Source organism: Mizuhopecten yessoensis, unplaced genomic scaffold (assembly GCF_002113885.1).
Source record: "Mizuhopecten yessoensis strain PY_sf001 unplaced genomic scaffold, ASM211388v2 scaffold716301, whole genome shotgun sequence".
In the NCBI taxonomy this organism is placed as follows: Eukaryota; Metazoa; Mollusca; class Bivalvia; order Pectinida; family Pectinidae; genus Mizuhopecten; species Mizuhopecten yessoensis.
In genome coordinates, this window is record NW_018480048.1 from 67,409 (window position 1) to 85,657 (window position 18,249).

General features: G+C 36.9%; 1 protein-coding gene across 7 annotated transcripts in view; it reads right to left on the reverse strand.

Annotated features, from left to right (window-relative positions):
- LOC110442809 overlaps positions 1-16,499 on the reverse strand; it is a 43,638-nt gene extending 27,139 nt beyond the window's left edge. For 2 of the 7 annotated variants that reach the window (XM_021486614.1, XM_021486610.1), the window contains exon 1: positions 8,518-8,794. The gene's annotated coding sequence lies outside the window, so the exon portion shown is untranslated. Of the gene's footprint in view, positions 1-3,880; positions 4,075-8,517; positions 8,795-11,448; positions 11,470-16,421 lie in introns of those variants that run through there. The other 5 variants (XM_021486612.1, XM_021486617.1, XM_021486613.1 and 2 more) reach the window with 5 other exon arrangements.
- Between the last annotated feature and the right edge of the window lie 1,750 nt (positions 16,500-18,249).

Below are 18,249 nucleotides of genomic sequence, written 5' to 3' on the forward strand. Positions count from 1 at the left end.
CCTGTTGTTGTCATGTGTAGATTATAAGTATTCAACATGTCTTATTCATGTTGTTGTCGTGTGTAGATTATGAATATTCAACACTTCTAATTCCTGTTGTTGTCATGTGTAGATTATAATTGCTCTAATTCCTGTTGTTGTCATGTGTAGATTATGAGTATTCAACATGTCTTATTCATGTTGTTGTCGTGTGTAGATTATGAATATTCAACACTTCTAATTCCTGTTGTTGTCATGTGTAGATATTGAATATTCAACATGTCTTATTCCTGTTGTTGTCATGTGTAGATAATGAGTATTCAACATGTCTTATTCCTGTTGTTGTAATGTGTAGATAATGAGTATTCGACATGTCTTATTGCTGTTGTTGTAATGTGTTGATAATGAGTATTCAACATGTGTAATTCCTGTTGTTGTCATGTGTAGATAATGATTATTTGACATGTCTAATTCCTGTTGTTGTCATGTGTAGATTATGAGTATTCGATACGTCAACTTCAGGCTCTTTGCATATTTGAAGTGATATAAGTATTTTTGTACTTATTATCTGGAGGGGATTATTTTAAATCCTTATACATGCATGATTATTTTTTTAGTTTGAATAAATAATTATGGGTTTTTTTAAAACGCCGATTTCAATCTTGTTGGTATGCTAATGACGTCAAGTTTTTAACAACAAAAACCCCATAAGATTGATTGATGATACACGTAACTTTGGACTGTTATATAATCTTTAACTAACCCTTAGAATGATTGATGAAAGTCCCGGGACTGTTATACAATCTCTAGCCAATCATTAGAATGATACATTCGGGACTGTTATATAATCTCTATCAACCATTGGAATAATACATCCGGGACTATTATATAATCTCTAACCAACCATTGGCATGATACACCCGGGACTGTTATATATTCTCTAACCAACCATTAGAATGATACACCCCGGATTGTTATATAATCTCTAACCAACCATTAGAATGATACACCCCGGACTGTTATCTTATCTCTAAACAACCATTAGAATGATACACCCCGGACTGTTATATAATCTCTAACCAATCATTAGAATGATACACACGGGACATTTATATAATCTCTGACCAACCATTAGAATGATACACGCGGGACTGTTATATAATCTCTAACCAACTATTATTGCATCGATTGACGATACACCTGGGACTGTAATACTATCTCTAACAATTCATTGAATTGGTTGGTCGATTACACATCTTGTGCTGCTATGTAATCTCTAACCAATTATGTTTTAATCTCTTATATATTCATTTTCTTTCGGAGAAATTTCGCAAAAAAAATAAATATCGGTATATGTAGATATTAACAAATGTACACAAAGAAAAAGAGCGAAAATTAGGAACATTTGAAAATTATTGAAAGTGTAATTGAATTTTCAGTGCAACGGATGTAAATAGTTAGTACCAAACAACGATAAAAGACATGCTATTGCATATTGCTTGTTCCAACCTTTAAGTCTTCCTATGTTATAATTAGAAATGTGCGAACGTACATGTAAATTGATATAAAAATAGAGAAATCACATAAGTCATACTCATATTGTATCCGTGATTTTCACGGAAGTATATTTGTTTTTCTTTCAATGACTAATGATAATGAAAACTACAAATCTGGGTTATTGAAATACAAATACGTATGCGTGACCTCCCTTTGAACTGGCGAAAGGTCAGTTAAGTAATTCTTTATTTGGCAGTCTATATAGTTCGTGACTGGCTCGCGTGTTCCTTGTCCACCAATACTCAGCACTTAGACGTAATTTAAATGTTAATCATATTGTTCTCGTTTATTTTAAGTCTGTTGCTAAAAAAAAAAATTACTTCTAGGTCATCGTACCGACTGTTATTGGTTTGAATTGCCAATAAGTAGAAGTATCGGTGTGTACTTTTCATAATTATAACAATTACAATAATTTGTGAAGGAGTTTCAGTCAACATATATGTGTACATAAGCGATAAAATCGGAAGTAAACAAATGTATGGTAACTTTGATTTGAAAGACTACATTCATATTCTGACACCGTAAAAATTAAATGTCGAGGACACGACGTGTACTTGTTTTCAATTTTAAAAAATCCCGTGTAATATTGACTTAACACTCGGAGGCTATATAATTTTGGTATTTGTATTTCAATTAATCATGCCTCCTCAGCATGTTTCCTTAACTAATAAGCGAAATCACATGGAGAGTTTTATTAAAATCATCGTGAGTTATGATATATGGTGTTTTGAAGCACATGGGGTGAATATTGACAATACGTCTATAACTCTGTACACACGTTGTTTGTAAAATTATTTGCCTGCTGTGGAGTTATAAATCTGTCTGTGTGTAAGTAGGACAGAAAATCAAATCCTCGTTTTTTAATGCGAAAAACAAAACTCTTTGTTGATACAAGAGTTGATATTGATAGTGCAATGGGTATCGCTCGATTTGCCGATCGGCTGAAATAATTAATTGAAATATACGTTCTTGTCTGAACAGGTCGTGGTAGTTTTTTAAAGATAACTAGGAACGTAGTATTTTGATTTTATTTTACTTCAGCTCTGAAATTATACAACAAACGGGCCTTGAATGGGCAGATGTATGCTGAGCTACAATCATCGGCATGTGATCAATGTGGTCTAAGAGTATTGCCCAAAACTTGATAACCCGATATTTATATGGTTCTGAAGTATAAACCCACGATATAAAGTGTAACCCTGCCTAGGTGTTCTGTATGTGTGTCGTCAACCTATGTTATCGATATTCCAGTCTGACATATTATAATCTTGCTGGAGATTATCAGATTTGTCAATACACCAGCTAGTACAATGCACTTCTTTCATGCTATACGTAACGACAATGTACTTAGCTTGTGTTGTAACGACATTTCACGCGTTCTAATAAAGAAAACAGGCCAATTAAGCCTAATTCACGCCCAAATGACACTATTGCTCTCCAATATAGAAATGAAAACGGACAAAATATATCCGTCCATGGCTAATTTGATTCGGCCTCCCACTATCATGTTCGGTTCGGTAGTATCGAGATCATTTAACTTCACAGCAAGTCTTGTGTTTTTCTATTTAAAAGAAAAAAACTAATTTAAGTATATTTTATTTGAACGCCCGATAGACATTTCATTTAGGTAACAAAGCAACGGCAATGAAAGGGAAATCACATACGAAAGTGCTCGAGTAGGCAGAACGAAATGTATACCAAAGTTAATGATCACAAAACGTATATCGCTATGGTGGTTCTAGGCAGGTACAGATAAGTTCGGCGTACAGTACCAATACTTAACATGCAGTATTATTGTTTCTTTCAAAACCAATGTATCAGTGAATTCCTCTTTGGAATTATCGGTGCCATGGTAATAAAAATAAGAGGGAACAGCTGATGTGGCCAGAGTGGAGGTGGGGCGGTAAGCCGGGAGGGGGGCGGAGGTCAAAGGTATGGTGGGGTGGGACGGGAAGGGACGGGACGGGACGGGACGGGACGGGACGGGACGAGACGGGACGGGCCAGGCCAGGCCAGGCCAGGCCAGGCCAGGCCAGGCAATGTCGGGTCGGTGTAATCGGGGAAAGGGACGGGCCGGGAAAATATTGGGTGGAGTGGTCAGGGAGGGAGCAGATTAGAGAGGGGGTGTAGTTAGGGAGGAGTATGCAGAAGTCAATGTGCCCGGATGGCCGTCATGTCATTAATGATATTCCCACGTTTATCATACATGTTCGTTTAAACCTGTATAACTTATCAATGCAATCATCTACAATATACGTTATATCCGCGTCTTATACAATATACCCTGCGCTATTGTTGAATAACAGAGAGCATAGACATATTACCCGTAAACTATCACACTTACCCCTGTATTCCTAAAGTTGTGTAAATATTTAGGTCCAGGAAGAGGGCACCTCACATGGTCAACATAGGTCCATTTGATACTGATCTGTATAAACAGCCGGAAACCTTTCCTCGGACACACCACTGTGTACAGGAATGTATCGAGGAACTACATGCAATCAATTTACGTACTCAATTGTTAAGGCGGGTAGCGCATGACGTCTCCAACAAAGAACCACTCTATTGTGCCGTGAGGGGATAAGGATTAAACTCCGCTTGGTAAAATAACAGACTTCATTTACTATATTCGTATTTAAGTAAACGGTATTGTTCCCATTACGGGAGTCGGGAATTATATAGACATTTAATACGGTCATACAGTCTAAACGGGGGGCCTGTATGGGTGGACGAAATCAATGGCTGGACAGAAACGAAATATAACCATGTTTGTATCTATTGTTTAAGGCTAGTACCGCTTTACTTACATATCTACAGCGTAATGAGATTTGCAGTACATGGGTTATTTCTCTTAAAATTGACCGTTTTCGGTTAATTAGCGGACAAATAATGAATAACGAAATAAACCTAACCAACGCATGATTTATTTTGAACTTTTAAGTTTTGTCATCAACGAATTACTCATTAAAAATTACCATACTTTAAAAGTAATTTTCTGTGTCTTAATTCTGGAACTATTTTCATGACAAGGACATACCTGTCCTAATAACGTATCATTTTTACTTATATAAACCTGTGGTGCACGTCATTCCGTTCAGCGGATGTTAAGGTTTCGGACTGTGGTTTATACTTCAGCGGACGTTAAGGTTTCGGACTGTGGTTTATACTTAAGCGGACGTTAAGGTTTCGGACTGTGGTTTATACTTCAGCGGACGTTAAGGTTTCGGACTGTGGTTTATACTTCAGCGGACGTTAAGTTTTCGGACTGTGGTTTATACTTAAGCGGACGTTAAGGTTTCGGACTGTGGTTAATACACAGCGAGCGTTAAGGTTTCGGACTGTGGTTAATACTTCAGCGGACGTTACGGTTTCGGACTGTGGTTTATACTTCAGCGGACGTTAAGGTTTCGGACTGTGGTTTATACTTAAGCGGACGTTAAGGTTTCGGACTGTGGTTTATACTTCAGCGGACGTTAATGTTTCGGACTGTGGTTTATACTTCAGCGGACGTTATGGTTTCGGACTGTGGTTAATACACAGCGGGCGTTAATGTTTCGGACTGTGGTTAATACTTCAGCGGACGTTACGGTTTCGGACTGTGGCTTATACTTCAGCAGACGTTAATGTTTCGGATTCAACATGTCTAATATCTGTTGTTGTCATGTGTAGATAATGAGTATTCGACATGTCTTATTGCTGTTGTTGTAATGTGTTGAATACTCATTATCAACACATTACAACAACAGGAATAAGACATGTTGAATACTCATTATCAACACATTACAACAACAGCAATAAGACATGTCGAATACTCATTATCTACACATCCGCTGAAGTATAAACCGCAGTTCGAAACCTTAACGTCCGCGGACGTTTAGGTTTCGGACTGTGGTTTATACTTCAGCGGACGTTAAGGTTTCGGACTGTGATTTGTATTTCAGCGGACGTTAAGGTTTCGAACTGTGGTTTATACTTAAGCGGACGTTAAGGTTTCGGACTGTGGTTTATACTTCAGCAGACGTTAAAGGTTTCGGACTGTGGTTTATACTTAAGCGAACGTTAAGGTTTCAGACTGTGGTTTATACTCAGCGGACGTTAAGGTTTCGGACTGTGGTTTATACTTCAGCAGACGTTGAAGGTTTCGGACTGTGGTTTATTCTTCAGCGGACGTTAAGGTTTCGGTCTGTGATTTATATTTCAACGGACGTTAATGTTTCGAACTGTGGTTTATGCTTCAGCGGATGTTAAAGGTTTCGGACTGTGGTTTATACACAGCGGACGTTAAGGTTTCGGACTGTGATTTATATTTCAGCGGACGTTAATGTTTCGGACTGTGGTTTATACTTCAGCAGACGTTAAAGGTTTCGGACTGTGGTTTATACTTCAGCGGACGTTAAGGTTTCGGACTGTGGTTTATACACAGCGGACGTTAAGGTTTCGGACTGTGGTTTATACACAGCGGGCGTTAAGGTTTCGGACTGTGGTTTATACACAGCGGACGTTAAGGTTTCGGACTGTGGTTTATACTTCAGCGGACGTTAAGGTTTCGAACTGTGGTTTATACTTCAGCGGACGTTAAGGTTTCGGACTGTGGTTTATACTTCAGCGGACGTTAAGGTTTCGGACTGTTATTAATACACAGCGGGCGTTAAGGTTTCGGACTGTTGTTTATACACAGCGGGCTAGATAAAAACGACACTACTGTGTTTGTACACCCTTTATATCAATTGGTTTGTAGTCAACGATTAAGAATTATACTTCTTTTTTATCTAAATATATTGACACAACTTTACTTAAGGTTCAAAGTACAGACAAATATTGTCTTAACACTTTATGTAAACCTAGATACGTCTGAGTACTGGGTATACACGGGTGTGTAACGGCATGTAAATACACATCAAAGGGGTTTGTCAGTCTGTAAAACATATACATGTATGTAACGGACGATCTGTATACCTCACTACAGGATCTGTATAAACATAAATCGATATAGTTTTTTTACCATTATCAGCAAAACCTTTGTTTGCTGGATACCCGAACTACTCGGAAGTGAAGCGGACGTAAATACTCTCAAATAAACGAAAATATGAGCTTAACAGTCCCGATATCAGCAAGAGGGGCCAAAAGCCTCCTGAGGGCTGACACCGGACACCAGGGTTGGAAAGCCCGAGGGTTAACATCGGGCTATTGTATGGTTGACAAAGGGTAAAATACCAAAATGTAACTTACAATTTCACCGTTACGGTGTCGCGCGATTCTTTAGATGTGCATCAAAGAATTAAATTAGTCATATTGTCTCATCCACAAGGTGATGCGCACAGAGCCTTGGATTTCGTCAGGATATATTTCAGGAGTAAAAGGAGCGAAAGAGAGCGTTACTTTTGGAAGTTCGAGGATTGGACTTATCTTGCCCATGCCTGTCTGTAATATTAGGTAATATTTGTCTGTGTCGCTCCTCCTTAACTAATTTATAGACCGATTTTAACAACCGTTTATCATATATCTGCTATGTAGCGGCTAGACGTTGCATTACGAGACAGTTATCGCATGGTGCTTGTATTACTAGAAACTTTTCACATGGGTGGCTAAAAGGCGTATCAGGGAGAATTAGAAATCATCAGTTACTCAAAACTAATGAAGAGTCGACATTTCTAAAATCTACATCAAATTATCAATTCCGGTAAGTCAAATTCATAATTTATGTACTGCCACCAAACCGTTCGTAGACCATGAGAAAAACCCACCGTAAGACAACTCTGCTATATATTTTTTTTTTTTTTTTGTGTTAATAGAAAACCTAATAACATCAGTAAAATCATGTTACTTCCGAGTCGGGAGATCAGTTGCATGCGTCAGTTTCTGGCGAAACACGCATGTAAGGCAAATGTGACATCTAGACTAGACTATAGAAATGAGTTATTGCATGGAATCTCTGGTATTTTGTTTAAATGTCTGCAGCATTTCCGTATTGTTATGTGTACGAAAAAGATATCATATAACACTCGTCCAGAAGTCCTTACACTGGATAGCAGTTGTAGAGTAGCCTCTCCATTACCAACTTATTGGGTAGGTTTAGGTAGTAGTATTCAAGGCCATTCGTGAAAGCTACTTTATCTCCAAAAAAAACCACTCACTCTCCCTCAACGATGGTACGCAGGCGAACCCATCAAATATTAAAACAGAAAAACAAAACAAAAATACTGCTGGTTGTACCCCTCTTGTCCCCCTGCCAAGGCCTAACCTGGACCCGCTCCTAAATGAATCCACTCCGAACAACGTCTAGCTACGTCCCTGCATGCTGACTGTTCTGAAATTTGCACTGCCACCTAGAAACCGTTGGTTTCACAAATAACAGCAGAAAGACTCCCAACCTCCCTTTGGACAGCTGTCTATAATAAGTTTTCGAGAAGACATTTCTTTAAAACTGCTGTTTCACTATGCACTGTTTTATTGTGCGTTACGTGAACTATTGCTGTTATATAATATGTTTTTGCGTGTACGGATGTTGTAGTTTCAGATATATTTTAAGGCGTTTAAAAGACATTCGTATTTATTACTTAATAAGACGCTGTACTTGGTACGTTATTATAACCCTACAAGGGGTGTAACAACAACCATAGCCTGCAGGTCGTTTAAAGTCCTTATTTGCTATCATTAAATTGTTAACAAGATTACGAAAGAGTTTTACCCGATATGCTGATATGCAGTCAACCAAGTGGGTTGCTTAGTGAATGGAAATGTATTATGATTTTTTATACTAAATTGAAAATGAGACACAAGTCATTAGATAAAGCATTTATAGAGTAAATCTTGTCGAAAATCCAGTGCAACTGTGGCCTTCCAAGTGAGAATGCCTTTCACCTTTTCTTAGAGTGTCAATTTGTACTACTGAAAGGCGTATTATGTTTCAAATTCTTAACAAAAGAGTGAACCATAGAGCTTCTTTTGTTTGGCAATTCAGTTTTTTTCTGTAACACTTACGTTTTTAGACAGGTGCATCATTTCATCAAATCCAGCGATAGAGTTTGAACGGTGTTGATTGTGCCTATTTGTTATACAGAATCGTCGCAGTGTAAACCTTGTCACTGCACAGGGACGGCAATAGATAGCTGTGGGGACATCAGTGAAGTGTGATATTAATATTGTGCTCACTGAACAATAAAAACCTACATCAATACTGTAGTAAGTATCGCTAGTCTCGCCCTCTCTAATATAATACTAATAATATACTGTATCCAAGGACCGTTAAACAACTCGGGCTTTAAGTCACATCTGATACTCCTTCACCTCACCCCACCAATCTTTAATAAAAATAATAAAAAAAACGTTATTTTGTACATACATAGAACTAGGACCAGTTACCTTGAAACGTATCTGATTTCCTTTATCTTGTTTCTCCAATCGGTTCAAGCAAATTAGCCTTCAGCCGAAATTTAGATGTCTAAGTGTCAGTGCCATATCCGAATAATTAGGTCTTTTCATCAAATCGTAAAAAGACCTATTGTCATTGTTATCTTTCTTTTAATTCTTAGTATTCTTCTGTCACGATATTGCGGCGTCTTAATCTTTTGGGTAGGTTTTGTAGACCAATCATGCGAAGAAAATTCTCAGAAAATCGTGTCAAAGCCTACTTTGGGTTTTCGGTAAGACTCGAAGTAGTTTTGGGTAACAAATTTGAAAAGCTCGGTCTTAACTTGTTCGAGGTCTAGAGTCTTGATATTTGATATGTAAGATGCTAAGATGTTTAGCTATCAGGTTTGAACAAACTGTTGACCTTTGATGAATGATCAAGGTCGCAGAGGTCAAATGTCTAAAAAGGAACTTTAAATCAGATTATTCAAAAAACTGTTTACGCATTTGCATTATATTTTGATGTGATGTGGAGAATGCTAATACACATATTTTTTCTCAGGAAACATTTTTGTTGTGTGTGTGTTAAAGGTGAACTTTTAGCTTTTTGCAAGGGTCAATATATCAAGGTGCTATTTCAAGGTTACATCTTTGAGAATTGTTTCTCAAGTTCTACGAGATGTAAAGTCTTACTATTTAAGCCGTAAAATGATCAGGTGAATGGCTATCAAGTTTGAAAAAATGATTGAACTTTATCAATATTCAAGCACAGGGGTCAAACAGATCAAAATATTAACCTTTCCCAAATAAAGAAAAAGGTAAGGAACATTCTTGAGCGAAGGGATTTAACATGGTTTCAATGAAAGACATTCACATACATTGAATATGACCGAAACAATTACTGTCAAACTCCGCCTTCAAATTACAGTTTTGGAATGGTATCAGTACTTCAGTACCTTGATTTATCTTAAACGAAAAACAAAGCTCACTTTCAGTCCTTTGTTTTCTGTTGTTCTTTTTTTCATATTGGATAAAGACCATGAGATTTTAAAATAGGTTTGTGATCAAAGACCAAACCAGTCCTTACGGTGAAAAGCCCGTCAAATTGTTAGCCAACAACAAGATAATTTGACTATTTTCATGAAAAAAAGAAATCATATATTCTAGAAACATGAAATTTTAATTTTAGTCTAAGATGGTTCAGAGTCAACATAAAACAAGCTTTAAGTCCAGTGATACACGAGGAGAACAGATCTGGTATTATTTTTGTTTCTGTACTCTTAAATAAACGAAAACTTGAGTTAACAGTCCCGATATCAGCCAGAGGGGTCAAAAGCCTGAGGGCTGACATCAGACTCTAGGGTTGGAAAGCCCGAGGGTTAACATCGGACTATTGTATGGTTGACAAAGGGTAAAATACCAAAATGTAACTTACAATTTCACCGTTACGGTGCCACACGGTTCTTTAGATGCGCATCAAAGAATCAAACAAGCCATAGTGTCTCATCCACAACGTGGTGCGTACAGAGCCTTAGATTTCGACAGGATATATTTCAGGAGTAAAAGGAGCGAAAGAGAGCGTACTTTTTGGAAGTTCGAGGATGGGACTTATCTTGCCCATGTCTGTCTGTAGGTAATATTTGTCTGTGTCGCTCCTCCTTAACTAATTTATAGACCGATTTTAACAACCGTTTATCATATATCTGCTATGTAGCGGCTAGACGTTGCATTACGAGACAGTTATCGCATGGTGCTTTTATTACTAGAAACTTTTCACATGGGTGGCTGAAAGGCGTATCAGTGAGGATTAGAAATCATCAGTTATGCAAAACTAATGAAGAGTCGACATATCTAAAATCTACATCAAATTACATCCTGTATGCTGACAGTTCTGAAATTTGCACTGCCACTTAGAAACCGATGGTTTCACAAATAGCAGCAGAAAGACTCACGACCTCCTTTTGGACAGCTGTCTATAATAAGTTTTCGAGAAGACATTTCTTTAAAACTGCTGTTTCACTATGCACTGTTTTATTGTGCATTACGTGAACTATTGCTGTTATATAATATGTTTTTGCTTGTACGGATGTTGTAGTTTCAGATATATTTTACGCGTTTTAAAGACATTCGTATTTATTACTTAATAAGACGCTGTACTTTGTACGTTATTATAACCCTACAAGGGTAGGAACAACCATAGCCTGCAGGTCGTTGAAAGTCCTTATTTGCTATCATTAAATTGTTAACAAGATTACGAAAGAGAGTTTTACCCGATAGGATGATATGCAGTCAACCAAGTGGGTTGCTTAGTGAATGGAAATGTATTATGATTTCTTATACTAAATTGAAAATGAGACACAAGTCATTAGATAAAGCATTTATAGAGTAAATCTTGTCGAAAATCCAGTGCAACTGTGGCCTTCCAAGTGAGAATGCCTTTCACCTTTTCTTAGAGTGTCAATTTTTCCTACTGAAAGGCGTATTATGTTTCAAATTCTTAACAAAAGAGTGAACCATAGAGCTTCTTTTGTTTGGCAATTCAGTTTTTTCTGTAACACTTACGTTTTTAGACAGGTGCATCATTTCATCAAATCCAGCGATAGAGTTTGAACGGTGTTGATTGTGCCTATTTGTTATAGTTATCAAATGATGGTAAATGTCTGACAGCAGAAGGTTATGATAAGTTGTAATAACTTGTGCTTATAAAACATGTTTAAACTCGTTGTGATATATGATATAACACCTATGATATACTACTACACATGGTACCCTTGACTATACAGTGTGCACGTGTCTGGTATACAGAATCGTCGCAGTGTAAACCTTTTCACTGCACAGGGACGGCAATAGATAGCTGTGGGGACATCAGTGAAGTGTGAAATTAATATTGTGCTCACTGAACTATAAAAACCTACATCAATACTGTAGTAAGTATCGCTAGTCTCGCCCTCTCTAATATAATACTAATAATATACTGTATCCAAGGACCGTTAAACAACTCGGGCTTTAAGTCACATCCGATACTTCTTCACCTCACCCCACCAATCTTTAATAAAAATAATAAAAAAACGTTATTTTGTACATACATAGAACTAGGACCAGTTACCTTGAAACGTATCTGATTTCCTTTATCTTGTTTCTCCAATCGGTTCAAGCAAATTAGCCTTCAGCCGAAATTTCAATGTCTAAGTGTCAGTGCCATATCCGAATAATTAGGTCTTTTCATCAAATCGTAAAAAGACCTATTGTCATTGTTATCTTTCTTTTAATTCTTAGTATTCTTCTGTCACGATATTGCGGCGTCTTAATCTTTTGGGTGTGTTTTGTAGACCAATCATGCGAAGAAAATTCTCAGAAAATCGTGTCAAAGCCTACTTTGGGTTTTCGGTAGGACTCGAAGTAGTTTTGGGTAACAAATTTGAAAAGCTCGGTCTTAACTTGTTCGAGGTCTAGAGTCTTGATATTTGATATGTAAGATGCTGAGATGTTTAGCTATCAGGTTTGAACAAACTGTTGACCTTTGATGAATGATCAAGGTCGCAGAGGTCAAATGTCTAAAAAGGAACTTTAAATCAGATTATTCAAAAAACTGTTTACGCATTTGCATTATATTTTGATGTGATGTGGAGAATGCTAATACACATATTTTTTCTCAGGAAACATTTTTGTTGTGTGTGTGTTAAAGGTGAACTTTTAGCTTTTTGCAAGGGTCAATATATCAAGGTGCTATTTCAAGGTTACATCTTTGAGAAATTGTTTCTCAAGTTCTACGAGATGTAAAGTCTTACTATTTAAGCCGTAAAATGATCAGGTGAATGGCTATCAAGTTTGAAAAAATGATTGAGCTTTATCAATATTCAAGGTCACAGGGGTCAAACAGATCAAAATATTAACCTTTCCCAAATAAAGAAAAAGGTAAGGAACATTCTTGAGCGAAGGGATTTAACATGGTTTCAATGAAAGACATTCACATACATTGAATATGACAGAAACAATTACTGTCAAACTCCGCCTTCAAATTACAGTTTTGGAATGGTATCAGTACTTCAGTACTTTGATTTATCTTAAACGAAAAACAAAGCTCACTTTCAGTCCTTTGTTTTCTGTTGTTCTTTTTTTCATATTGGATAAAGACCATGAGATTTTAAAATAGGTTTGTGATCAAAGACCAAACCAGTCCTTACGGTGAAAAGCCCGTCAAATTGTTAGCCAACAACAAGATAATTTGACTATTTTCATGAAAAAAAAGAAATTATATATTCTAGAAACATGAAATTTTAATTTTAGTCTAAGATGGTTCAGAGTTAACATAAAACAAGGTAGCAGAATACAGTAGAAATGGCCCGACTCTGATAAACAAGGCACATGTCGAGGAAATGTAAACACAGCGGATTTACCCTACACAACAAATGTATACATGTATATATATTTGTAAACTGCATTACATTTACAATACATATAAAGCACTGAGAAGTGTATAAACCTCTTTTTTCTATGTATGTCACTTGTGTGAAAACCATGGTTACCACATCAAAAATTACCAAAAAATGCCAAAAAATGCTATTTTTAACCCAAAATTTGACCCCCGCAAGTAGTATTTTTTTTTCCTTAGCTCTGTCTGAAATTAAAGATTGCCTACCTGGTTGCAGAATTATCTGGGTCGCAGTAAAATTGTAAAACTTGATTTTTTGCAATTTTGCGTCGTGTGCTGTTGTCAAAATTTTACCTCCTGTAAAGCTAGCTTTTCATGTGTACGCACCCTTTCGTATTATGGCCAAATTTTTATTCTCGAAGCAAAGAAATCTTCTTTCTTTTTTACAAATGTGAAGCTCACATAGCCCACTTCATCATGCTTATACCAATTTTAGTACAGTTTTATTTTTATAATTTTTTTACATATCATTATACAGGGGTTAGCCATTTAACAAAAATATCACCCATGGCCACAACCCTCTACTGTACTCTGCTACCCAAGCTTTAAGTCCAGTGATACACGAGGAGAACAGATCTTGTATTATTTTTGTTTATCATTAAACAGTAAACTAGAACACTGACAGGTCAGTAAGGGACCCGTCTTGTGGCAAAATATCCCCCATAATCATCATGAAGCATATAGCTGAACTTGACGTTTGACATTTGGACTTCAAAAAGAATCGCAAGGAAGCAAAATATACATTGTACATGTACTATGATGTGAGTCTTGTTTCCTTCCATCTCCATATTTGCTGGGCTAACAGAAATGTAAATACCGGTGCAATACTTATTTGTTAGCTTTGCTTTGTTTTATTTCACCTTATATTCCTCCTCCATCAAGAGCCAGGGTCAAAGTTAGAGATCCACTTTGTCTTTGACCTTTGGCCCCAAATGACCTTGGTCATTAACCCAGTGACCCTGATCTTTGGACAGTTGACCTACTCTTTAATTCTGACCAACTTTGCTTCTTAATATTATAACAAAATGTTCTTCAGTGAAAAATACAAAATTTGACCTTGACCCTTTGGACCCCGTAACCTGGACCTAAGGTCAGTTGACTCTGTTCTGAACAACATTGCTTCATAATGTCATAACAAAATGTTCATCAGGGAAAAGGTACAAAATTTAACCTTCGCCTTTGACCCAGTGACCTTGACCTTTGGCCAATTGACTCCTTGTTTAATTCTGAGCAACATTGCTTCAAAGTGTCATAGCGAAATGTTCACCAGTGAAAAGATACAAAATTCAACCTTGACATTTGATCCAATGACCTTGACCTTTGGTTAGTTGAATCCTTGTTTAATTCTGATCAACTTTGCTTCATCATGTCCTAACAAAATGTTCATCAGTGAAAAGATGCAAAAATTGACCTTGACCTTTGCATCTAATGACCTTGACCTTTGACCTCGACTTTTTACCTCAGTGTGTCTCTTTGTTTAATTCCGAACAACTTTGCTGCATAATGTCATAGAGAAATGTTCACCAGTGAAAAGCTACAAAATTTGACCTTGACCCCTGACCCGATGACCTTGACCTTTGGTCAGTTGAACTCTTGTTTAATTCTGATCAACTTTGCTTCATAACGTCATAACAAAATGTTTATCAGTGAAAAGATGTAAAATTTGACCTTGACCTTTAACCCTAATCACCTTGACCTTTGACCTTGACTTTTAAGGTCAATGTGTATTTTTGTGAACTGAACATCTTGACCAAGTTTCAAGTACATCGGTCAATAAATAACAAAGTTATTAGCTAGGAACAAAATTTGTGGACGAACAGACAGACAGACAGAGTGATTACTATGGGCACCCGTATCTCCGATACTGGGCCCTAATAACACATTTCTGTGGCCTCACACTATGATCAATCTACAAAAAAATGATACTAAGGTTTTCAAAGATGACAGTAAGACACATAGACACATCAGGCCAGAAATGGATTGCCGACTGTACCATATACCTGTTTCGTCCTTCTAGGATGCATCAATGCTATGGACCAAAAAGACGGCAGTTCAAAAATGGTCTAAACCAAAGTTGAAGCAGAAAGGGAGATGCGTAATCCTCCTTAATATCACGACTTTCAAAAATTAGAGAAGATAGGTTAATTTAAAATAAGTAATGTATACAATGTGTATATTATGAACCATGCCACTAATGTCTAAAAAAAAAATAGAGAGAATTGTGGCCACCAAGGCTACAGCAAACTTCGGGGACTAAGAAATCTGGGGGCCGCGGTGGACAAGTGGTTACGGCGTCTGACATTCTGCTACCATTAGCCGTCCTTAAATGACCACATTTGTTAATAGGACGTAAAACACAACCAAACCAAACCAAACTAAATTACGAAATCTACCAGCAGAGTCTACCACACTATATCTTAAACAGATGAATGTAGGACACACTGGATTTCACTATAAAATTTGATAATACCAATGTAGTTACATTTTCCAAAACAAAGACTTTTCAAAATACAGCTATGAAAGCATTCTCCAAAATATAGTTACCTTAGCTTTATGTCGTATTATGAACTTGAAACACCTGATCTGTATCGTAGATATAAATCTACATACATCCCAGTGACAATATGTAACCTCCAGTTAGTGCCCAAAAACATGGTCACAATCTCAAATATGTATTGCGTTCGCGTGTGTTTTCTTACCTGACAGGTGAGGCTATTGTAGCTTATCTCCTCCAGATCTTACACATTCTTGTTATTGACATAGGAAATACTATGTACACACTGTAATATGGTCAACAGTGACACAAAACCACTTGTGTTTGAATACTGTTTGAAAGTAATTTATAACATACTATGTATGACACGTGTATTTTTGCGTTATGTTTCTACTTCTAGTTTGAGATGCTGTGTCAAATTATATAGTTCATCGGCTACATTTATTAACGTACTTCCTTCACTTGCCTCATAAATAATGGACAAAGCAGTATTTTGCCAAGGGAATTTACTTCCAGTAAAAACCCGCTTGGATGAACATTCAAAACATTAGCCATGAAAAAAAACATGTTTTAAACACGTTATCAATACAAAAATGCAACATAACTTACCTGTTGAGAACGTTTGTGTAAGAAGTTGGTCTGTCTTTATACACTTCCTGGTTTTGACCAGCCGTCTACGTGTACGTTGTGGTGGTACCCCGATCGATAGCCAGTTCTCTGCAGCGGGCCGGTTACGTGGAGTGTACGTGTGTATTTCACTGTTCATACCGATTACCTGGGTATACATTGGGGTCACCTACGGGTATGGATTATCAGTGAAACACTGGGTGTGCATCATTGATGAGACAACTATCCTCCCGTTGTTCCTTAGATACGACAACAACATTAACACGTGTGGTGTATAGTAAAAAAACATAGTACTATGCATTATTGATAGCTTCAATGTGAGAAATACTCATTATGTAGGTGATAAAGATCACAAAAACATCAATAGCAATAAGAACCTACAATTCATTTGCAAATGAAAATAACAAAATTCATTTAAGTCTAGTAAATAATGTAGTTACATAATAGGTAAACCGCCATTAAGAGAATTTATCTATGTTAGTGTATGCAAATTTACTAATCGTGTTATAATCTCTACCCAGAGTTGCGATTCCTACAAAGTGAATGTAAGGAACGACAACTCTGGAGAGAGGTTGAATTATGTTAGTATCTACCTACTTTAATGTAAAGGTACTTAAACTATCATAGATGTTTGAATGTGCCTAGATAGGAACATAACAGTGTGTCTGTGATGTGATAGTTTAGTAAAAGTTCAACATCACGTGTTTTCATTTAGTCAACATTATCATGGAAATATCTGCTGTGTAACAACTTTATATAAGAAAGAAAAGGGGGAAAAAATACCTAGAAATCATCACCATAGCAACCGATTATAAATAGTTACTTTATAGCAGTAACATCCAATCAGAAGTCATTTTCATTAAGCAGTAATTAATATCATCAAAAGTCATCGACGAACATAATCATACAATCAAAATCCGCTTACACAAAAGTTAGAAACAACTACCCTATGGTATCACCCAATCAGAAGGCACTATGAAGCGCAACAGCACAACCCAATCAAAAGTCTTCTTTTTTCATAACTCGGCCCACATCTTCTACCCACTCAACACTCTTTAACAGAAATTCTCTCTAAGAACGAGCGATATTATCAAACCACAGCCAGGAAAACACATAAAGTACACTCTGAGCTTTCTTAAAGACACGAGTAGCCCTACAAATAAAAACGAAATAAGTACTAACCTACTGCCGAGATGAGAAGAGAAACTGATCATGAAGGCCATGCAATATAAGGTAAGAGGACATCCGATTTGCACATCAGTGGAAAACGAAATACTTCATCACATTACATGTATGATTGTGGGTCAACGGAAGACAACTGTGTGTGTTCCTAAAAATTACATACGCTACTTGGGTGCACGTAAAATGGTAGAAAATAGACTTTTTATAACCATCAATTCAACATATATTTGCCAGGTGTTTATGTTCAAAGTAAGGCTACAATGTAACTCCGGGATCCGTGTTCGTTGACGTCTAAGACTCATGTTAGGCAGCACTTTACAAACGAGACATCTGCTGGGAAATACTACTGAACACCTAAAAGACAACCCCCTTATTTCAATCCTAGTCATCTTGCGATACCTTCCGGAATCACCAATTCATGCAGCCACAGAGAGAATGACAAAAAAATACACAGACTTTCCGAACATTACCAGCAAAAGCAAGATCTCATGGACGAAATATGGCACTGTTCTGAAGATTCTAGCCTTCCTCCTTTTTTGGAAACAACTGAATTCCTTGCAACTAAAAAAGTTCAGAGAAGAGCTAGCTGACACAACCGAGCGGTTATGGAACGATGTACATGGATATT